The sequence below is a fragment of the Salvelinus namaycush genome, chromosome 23, assembly GCF_016432855.1.
Source record: "Salvelinus namaycush isolate Seneca chromosome 23, SaNama_1.0, whole genome shotgun sequence".
NCBI classification, from domain to species: domain Eukaryota; kingdom Metazoa; phylum Chordata; class Actinopteri; order Salmoniformes; family Salmonidae; genus Salvelinus; species Salvelinus namaycush.
In genome coordinates this window covers 5737213-5746145 of record NC_052329.1, presented here as the reverse complement: position 1 = coordinate 5746145, position 8933 = coordinate 5737213, and positions in this window count along the sequence as shown.

Sequence of the window (8933 nt, the reverse complement as noted above, 5' to 3'; positions counted from 1 at the left end):
CCAATTGAGAGAGCAGAGAGGAACGGGAATTATCATCTAAAACGTGGAGGGGGGAGGGCTCAGGATGGGAAGCGGGGAAGTCAGAGGGGGCTTCGTCCCCCCCCCCCACACACACACACACACACAAAAGGACACGGGTGTAACATGCATCGAGGACGGTTTCCCCTCAGCCCATGTTGTATTAGCAGGCAGGTGCAGGGGTTAGGTGGGGGGTGGGCTAGCAGACATGCTAGCAGGCTAGCAGACAGGCAGCAGCATGATGGAAGCATGTTGAAGCGGAGAGCGTAAATTCTCTCCATCTCCCTCGTGCCGTTATTGTGTCACGCCAACAGTGCTATCAGCAGCAGCAGGAAGGAGACCATGACAGAAAATGGAGCAGGGGAAGAAACAATGGGAAGAACATGTCAGAGCCAATGGGAGGCTGGGAAGAAACATTGGGAAGAACATGTCAGAGCCAATGGGAGGCTGGGAAGAAACATTGGGAAGAACATGTCAGAGCCAATGGGAGGCTGGGAAGAAACATTGGGAAGAACATGTCAGAGCCAATGGGAGGCTGGGAAGAAACAATGGGAAGAACATGTCAGAGCCAATGGGAGGCTGGGAAGAAACATTGGGAAGAACATGTCAGAGCCAATGGGAGGCTGGGAAGAAACAATGGGAAGAACATGTCAGAGCCAATGGGAGGCTGGGAAGAAACAATGGGAAGAACATGTCAGAGCCAATGGGAGGCTGGGAAGAAACATTGGGAAGAACATGTCAGAGCCAATGGGAGGCTGGGAAGAAACAATGGGAAGAACATGTCAGAGCCAATGGGAGGCTGGGAAGAAACATTGGGAAGAACATGTCAGAGCCAATGGGAGGCTGGGAAGAAACAATGGGAAGAACATGTCAGAGCCAATGGGAGGCTGGGAAGAAACATTGGGAAGAACATGTCAGAGCCAATGGGAGGCTGGGAAGAAACAATGGGAAGAACATGTCAGAGCCAATGGGAGGCTGGGAAGAAACATTGGGAAGAACATGTCAGAGCCAATGGGAGGCTGGGAAGAAACAATGGGAAGAACATGTCAGAGCCAATGGGGGGGCTGGGAAGAAACAATGGGAAGAACATGTCAGAGCCAATGGGGGGCTGAGAAGAAACAATGGGAAGAACATGTCAGAGCCAATGGGAGGCTGGGAAGAAACAATGGGAAGAACATGTCAGAGCCAATGGGAGGCTGGGAAGAAACATTGGGAAGAACATGTCAGAGCCAATGGGAGGCTGGGAAGAAACATTGGGAAGAACATGTCAGAGCCAATGGGAGGCTGGGAAGAAACAATGGGAAGAACATGTCAGAGCCAATGGGAGGCTGGGAAGAAACATTGGGAAGAACATGTCAGAGCCAATGGGAGGCTGGGAAGAAACAATGGGAAGAACATGTCAGAGCCAATGGGAGGCTGGGAAGAAACATTGGGAAGAACATGTCAGAGCCAATGGGAGGCTGGGAAGAAACAATGGGAAGAACATGTCAGAGCCAATGGGAGGCTGGGAAGAAACATTGGGAAGAACATGTCAGAGCCAATGGGAGGCTGGGAAGAAACATTGGGAAGAACATGTCAGAGCCAATGGGGGGCTGGGAAGAAACAATGGGAAGAACATGTCAGAGCCAATGGGGGGCTGAGAAGAAACAATGGGAAGAACATGTCAGAGCCAATGGGGGGCTGGGAAGAAACATTGGGAAGAACATGTCAGAGCCAATGGGGGGCTGGGAAGAAACATTGGGAAGAACATGTCAGAGCCAATGGGAGGCTGGGAAGAAACATTGGGAAGAACATGTCAGAGCCAATGGGGGGCTGGGAAGAAACATTGGGAAGAACATGTCAGAGCCAATGGGGGGCTGAGAAGAAACAATGGGAAGAACATGTCAGAGCCAATGGGGGGCTGAGAAGAAACAATGGGAAGAACATGTCAGAGCCAATGGGGGGCTGAGAAGAAACAATGGGAAGAACATGTCAGAGCCAATGGGGGGCTGAGAAGAAACAATGGGAAGAACATGTCAGAGCCAATGGGGGGGCTGAGAAGAAACAATGGGAAGAACATGTCAGAGCCAATGGGGGGCTGAGAAGAAACAATGGGAAGAACATGTCAGAGCCAATGGGGGGCTGAGAAGAAACAATGGGAAGAACATGTCAGAGCCAATGGGGGGCTGAGAAGAAACAATGGGAAGAACATGTCAGAGCCAATGGGAGGCTGGGAAGAAACAATGGGAAGAACATGTCAGAGCCAATGGGGGGCTGAGAAGAAACAATGGGAAGAACATGTCAGAGCCAATGGGGGGCTGGGAAGAAACATTGGGAAGAACATGTCAGAGCCAATGGGGGGCTGGGAAGAAACATTGGGAAGAACATGTCAGAGCCAATGGGAGGCTGGGAAGAAACATTGGGAAGAACATGTCAGAGCCAATGGGGGGCTGAGAAGAAACAATGGGAAGAACATGTCAGAGCCAATGGGGGGCTGAGAAGAAACAATGGGAAGAACATGTCAGAGCCAATGGGGGGCTGAGAAGAAACAATGGGAAGAACATGTCAGAGCCAATGGGAGGCTGGGAAGAAACATTGGGAAGAACATGTCAGAGCCAATGGGGGGCTGAGAAGAAACAATGGGAAGAACATGTCAGAGCCAATGGGAGGCTGGGAAGAAACATTGGGAAGAACATGTCAGAGCCAATGGGGGGCTGAGAAGAAACAATGGGAAGAACATGTCAGAGCCAATGGGGGGCTGAGGCTTGTGAGGCTATAGTGCTGACAGGCTGCATGAATGAAATGAAATGTTATTTTTGGATCAAATCGTCATTTGGCAACCCATCCCTTATGAGATTAATTGACACATAAACAAACAGAATAATTCACTGTGGTAATTAAATGATCATTCTTCTTCCGGTGTTCTCTGCATCGCATAAAGAGTTTAAAAAAATTAAAAATAAAGAAAAAGTAAGGTAAAAATCAATACATAGTATTAAATTATATCCCAAGAGCAGTACAATAGTATACACACACACACACACACACACACACACACACACACACACACACACACACACACACACACACACACACACACACACACACACACACACACACTCCTACCTACACACATAAATGCATACATACAAACAGCATATACAGATAAATAAATACAGAAAAGTCATTTGAACCCAGTCTGACACAAAGAGAAGATTCATATGGGAGACAAGCCTATACACACTCTATATACACAATCTATATATTTATTTATTTAATTTCACCTTTATTTAACCAGGTAGGCTAGTTGAGAACAAGTTCTCATTTACAACTGCGACCTGGCCAAGATAAAGCAAAGCAGTTCGACACAAAAACACACAGTGTTACACATGGAGTAAACAAACTTACATTCAATAATACAGTAGAAAAAGTCTATATACAGCATGTGCAAATGAGGTAGGATAAGAGAGGTAAGGCAATAAATAGACCATGGTGGCAAAGTAATTACAATATAGCAATTAAACACTGGAATGGTAGGATGTGCAGAAGATGAATGTGCAAGTAGAGATACTGGGGTGCAAAGGAGCAAGATAAATAAATCAATAACAGAATGGGGATGAGGTAGATTGGATGGGCTGTTTACTGATGATCTATGTACAGGTGCAGTGATCTGTGAGCTGCTCTGACAGCTAGTGCTTAAAGTTAGTGAGGGAGGTAAGAGTCTCCAGCTTCAGAGATTTTTGCAGTTCATTTCCAGCCATTGGCAGCAGAGAACTGGAAGGAGAGGCGGCTAAAGGAAGAATTGGCTTTGAGATATACCTGCTGGAGCGCGTGCTACTGGTGGGTGTTGCTATGGTGACCAGTGAGCTGAGATAAGGCAGGGCTTTACCTAGCAGAGACTTGTAGATGACCTGGAGCCAGTGGGTTTGGCGACGAGTATGAAGCGAGGGCCAGCCAACGAGAGTCAGCCAACGAGAGTCAGCCAACGAGATCATACAGGTTGCAGTGGTGGATGGTATATGGGGCTTTAGTGACAAAACGGATGGCACTGTGATAGACTGCATCCAATTTGTTGAGTAGAGTGTTGGAGGCTATTTTATAGATGACATCACCGAAGTCGAGGATCGGTAGGATGGTCAGTTTTACGAGGGTATGTTTGGCAGCATGAGTGAAGGATGCTTTGTTGTGAAATAAGAAGCCGATTCTAGATTTAATTTTGGATTGGAGATGCTTAATGTGAGTCTGGAAGGAGAGTTTACAGTCTAACCAGACACCTAGATATTTATAGTTGTCCACGTATTCTAAGTCAGAACCGTCCAGAGTAGTGATGCTGAACGGGCGGGCGGGTGTGGGCAGCGATCGGTTGAAGAGCATACATTTAGTTTTACTAGCATTTAAGAGCAGTTGGAGGCCACGGAAGGAGAGTTGTAAACACTCTATATACACCATCTATCTACACACCATCTATATACACCATCTATCTACACGCCATCTACACACCATCTATATACACCATCTATCTACACCATCTACAGTGGGGCAAAAAAGTATTTAGTCAGCCACCAATTGTGCAAGTTCTCCCATTTAAAAAGATTAGAGAGGCCTGTAATTTTCATCATAGGTACACTTCAACTATGACAGACAAAATGAGAAGAAAAAAATCCAGAAAATCACATTGTAGGATTTTTAATGAATTTATTTGCAAATTATGGTGGAAAAAAAGTATTTGGTCACCTACAAACAAGCAAGATTTCTGGCTCTCACAGACCTGTAACTTCTTCTTTAAGAGGCTCCTCTGTCCTCCACTCGTTACCTGTATTAATGGCACCTGTTTGAACTTGTTATCAGTATAAAAGACACCTGTCCACAACCTCAAACAGTCACACTCCAAACTCCACTATGGCCAAGACCAAAGAGCTGTCAAAGGACACCAGAAACAAAATTGTAGACCTGCACCAGGCTGGGAAGACTGAATCTGCAATAGGTAAGCAGCTTGGTTTGAAGAAATCAACTGTGGGAGCAATTTAGGAAATGGAAGACATACAAGACCACTGAAAATCTCCCTCGTTCTGGGGCTCCACGCAGGATCTCACCCCGTGGGGTCAAAATGATCACAAGAACGGTGAGCAAAAATCCCAGAACCACACGGGGGGACCTAGTGAATGACCTGCAGAGAGCTGGGACCAAAGTAACAAAGCCTACCATCAGTAACACACTACGCCGCCAGGGACTCAAATCCTGCAGTGCCAGACGTGTCCCCCTGCTTAAGCCAGTACATGTCCAGGCCCGTCTGAAGTTTGCTAGAGAGCATTTGGATGATCCAGAAGAAGATTGGGAGAATGTCATATGGTCAGAAGAAACCAAAATATAACTTTTTGGTAAAAACGCAACTCGTCGTGTTTGGAGGACAAAGAATGCTGAGTTGCATCCAAAGAACACCATACCTACTGTGAAGCATGGGGGTGGAAACATCATGCTTTGGGGCTGTTTTTCTGCAAAGGGACCAAGACGACTGATCCGTGTAAAGGAAAGAATGAATGGGGCCATGTATCGTGAGATTTTGAGTGAAAACCTCCTTCCATCAGCAAGGGCATTGAAGATGAAACGTGGCTGGGTCTTTCAGCATGACAATGATCCCAAACACACCGCCCGGGCAACGAAGGAGTGGCTTCGTAAGAAGCATTTCAAGGTCCTGGAGTGGCCTAGCCAGTCTCCAGATCTCAACCCCATAGAAAATCTTTGGAGGGAGTTGAAAGTCCGTGTTGATCTGATCTGTTTCAATACGCAGAGGCAATATCCTTGATCTGACCTGTTTCAATACACAGAGGCAATATCCCTGATCTGACCTGTTTCAATACGCAGAGGCAATATCCCTGATCTGACCTGTTTCAATATGCAGAGGCAATATCCTTGATCTGACCTGTTTCAATACACAGAGGCAATATCCCTGATCTGACCTGTTTCAATACGCAGAGGCAATATCCCTGGTCTGACCTGTTTCAATACGCAGAGGCAATATCCCTGGTCTGACCTGTTTCAATACGCAGAGGCAATATCTCTGATCTGACCTGTTTCAATACACAGAGACAATATCCCTGATCTGACCTGTTTCGATACGCAGAGGCAATATCTCTGATCTGACCTGTTTCAATACACAGAGACAATATCCCTGATCTGACCTGTTTCAATACGCAGAGGCAATATCCCTGATCTGACCTGTTTCAATACGCAGAGGCAATATCCCTAATCTGACTTTACACTCCCTTACTATTCTGGCAGTTGGCATATACAACAGTCTATTCCAAAGTCTCATGTGAAGAACATGACAGAGCCGATGGTGGACTGAAGTCCTATTCTCAATGTTTCCATTACAGGCGATAGGGCAGGTGTCCCTGTCCTGATGTGTCCATTGCAGGCGATAGGGCAGGTGTCCTTGTCCTGATGTGTCCATTGCAGGCGATAGGGCAGGTGTCCGTGTCCTGATGTGTCCATTTCAGGCGATAGGGCAGGTGTCCTTTTCCACTGCTGCTCTTTTGGCATCGTCATCTCTTATGTCTTTGATTCTGGCTTGGTTTCTAACGGGGAAAACATAATCTCTCATGTCTTTGATTCTGGCTTGGTTTCTAACGGGGAAAACATTATTTCTTAAAGGAGAGTTTGTCTGTAGAAGTATTACACAAATCCAACCTTTCCCTCTTTCATCTGTTTTGTTGAGCTCTGAGAGGAATTGATCATGGCTGTGATCGTGAACAGGGTTGATCATGTTAATTCATCTCTAACTGCACCAGCTCATGTCTAAATATCTGGGATCTGTCTCTTTCTACAGAGCCTTCGGTTAGGTATCAGCACTGGTGGTCTGTCCAGTATGGATATTTATTTAGGTAGTAATTGATAAAGGGGCTGCGTGAGAGGGGGTACTCGGGGCAGTAATCAATGGTACCGGTGGATAGAGAATCATTTTTCCTCTCTCCTGAAATACAACCTCATTTTACAAAATGTCACCTTTTGTGACAGTAAATCTGCTGTATTTTATACTGAAAATTGTGTTTTAAGGACACCGCACAAGTTCACACTCTCCGTTTTCTAGTAGCAGGCACAATCTTTACCGTTTAGTAATTGCATGTTTGATTGAATATAGGATGGAATGTTAGGTACGTTCTGCATCAGTACAATTGTCTTGTAAGAGATTGTAGCCTGGTAGAGACGAGGGAGGAGAGAAGCAGGTGTATATAGTAAATTATTCTGTATGGTTTTTTGTTCTGCACTGTAGGTGCTGAAGCAGCTGCCCTCCTCTCCTCTTGCCCTCCTCTCCTCTTGCCCTCCTCTCCTCATCTTCTCCTGCCCTCCTCTCCTCTTCTCCTCCTGCCCTCCTCTCCTCTTCTCCTCCTGCCCTCCTCTCCTCTTCTCCTCCTGCCCTCCTCTCCTCATCTCCTTCTGCCCTCCTCTCCTCTTCTCCTCTTGCCCTCCTCTCCTCATCTCCTCCTGCCCTCCTCTCCTCTTCTCCTCTTGCCCTCCTTTCCTCTTCTCCTCCTGCCCTCCTCTCCTCATCTCCTCCTGCCCTCCTCTCCTCTTCTCCTCCTGCCCTCCTCTCCTCATCTCCTCCTGCCCTCCTCTCCTCTCTCCTCCTGCCCTCCTCTCCTCTTCTCCTCCTGCCCTCCTCTCCTCATCTCCTTCTGCCCTCCTCTCCTCTTCTCCTCCTGCCCTCCTCTCCTCTTCTCCTCCTCCCTCCTCTCCTCTTCTCCTCCTCCCTCCTCTCCTCATCTCCTCCTCCCTCCTCTCCTCATCTCCTCCTCCCTCCTCTCCTCATCTCCTTCTGCCCTCCTCTCCTCTTCTCCTTCTGCCCTCCCGTCCTCTTCTCCTCCTGCCCTGCCCTGACCTCCTGCCCTCCTCTCTTCTCTTCTCCTGCCCTCCTCTCCTCTTCTCCTCCTGCCCTGCCCTGACCTCCTCTTCTCCTTCTGCCCTGCCCTCCTCTCCTCCTACCCTCCTCTCCTCTTCTCCTCCTACCCTCCTGCCCTCCTCTCCTACCCTCCTCTCTTCTAATGCCCTCCTCTTCTCCTCCTGCCCTCTCCTCTCTCCTCCTGCCCTCCTCTCCTCTCTCCTCCTACCCTCCTCTTCTCTCCTCCCTGTTATACTGCCCTCCTCCTCTTCCTTTTACTTTGCACATTTGGGACCACCAGCCGCTCTCCCAGTACCTCCTCACCCCTCATGTTCATCCTGTAATTTCCCACTGTGCAACAATTGGTTGAATCAACATTGTTTCTTCATAATTTCAACCCCCCAAAATCAGTGTGATGGCTTTGAATCAATGTGATGGCTTTGAATCAATGTGATGGCTTTGAATCAATGTGGAAAACTGATTATATTTGCAAAAAGTCATTAATTTAGAGGCATTTTGTATTTTTTTCAACCAACTTTTTACCTACTAAATCCATTTTTTTTATTTAACTAGGCAAGCCAGTTAAGAACAAATTCTTATTTTCAATGACGGTCTAGGAACAGTGGATTAACTGCCTTGTTCAGGGGCAGAACGACAGATTTTTTACCTTGGGGATTCGATCTTGCAACCTCTAACCACGAGGCTACCTGCCGCCCCCTTAACTAGGAAAGTCAGTTAAGAACACATTCTTATTTACAATGATGACCTACACCGGCCAAACCCGGACGACGCTGGGCCCAATCACGGCCGATTGTGATACAGCCTGGATTCGAACCAGGGACTGTAGTGACACTGAGATGCAGTGCCTTAGACCGCTGCACCACTCGGGGAGCCCAGTGACAAAGTAAATGTTTTTTGTTAAATTCACTTTGGTTGAAAACTCAACCATATTTCACTCGAACCTAGACGTTGAACTGACGTCTGTTCCCAGTAGCACTTCTTCTTCTTGGCTGGGGCCAGTTGTCATTCTCCCAGACAGAGGCATCATTTTAGTGAGTAT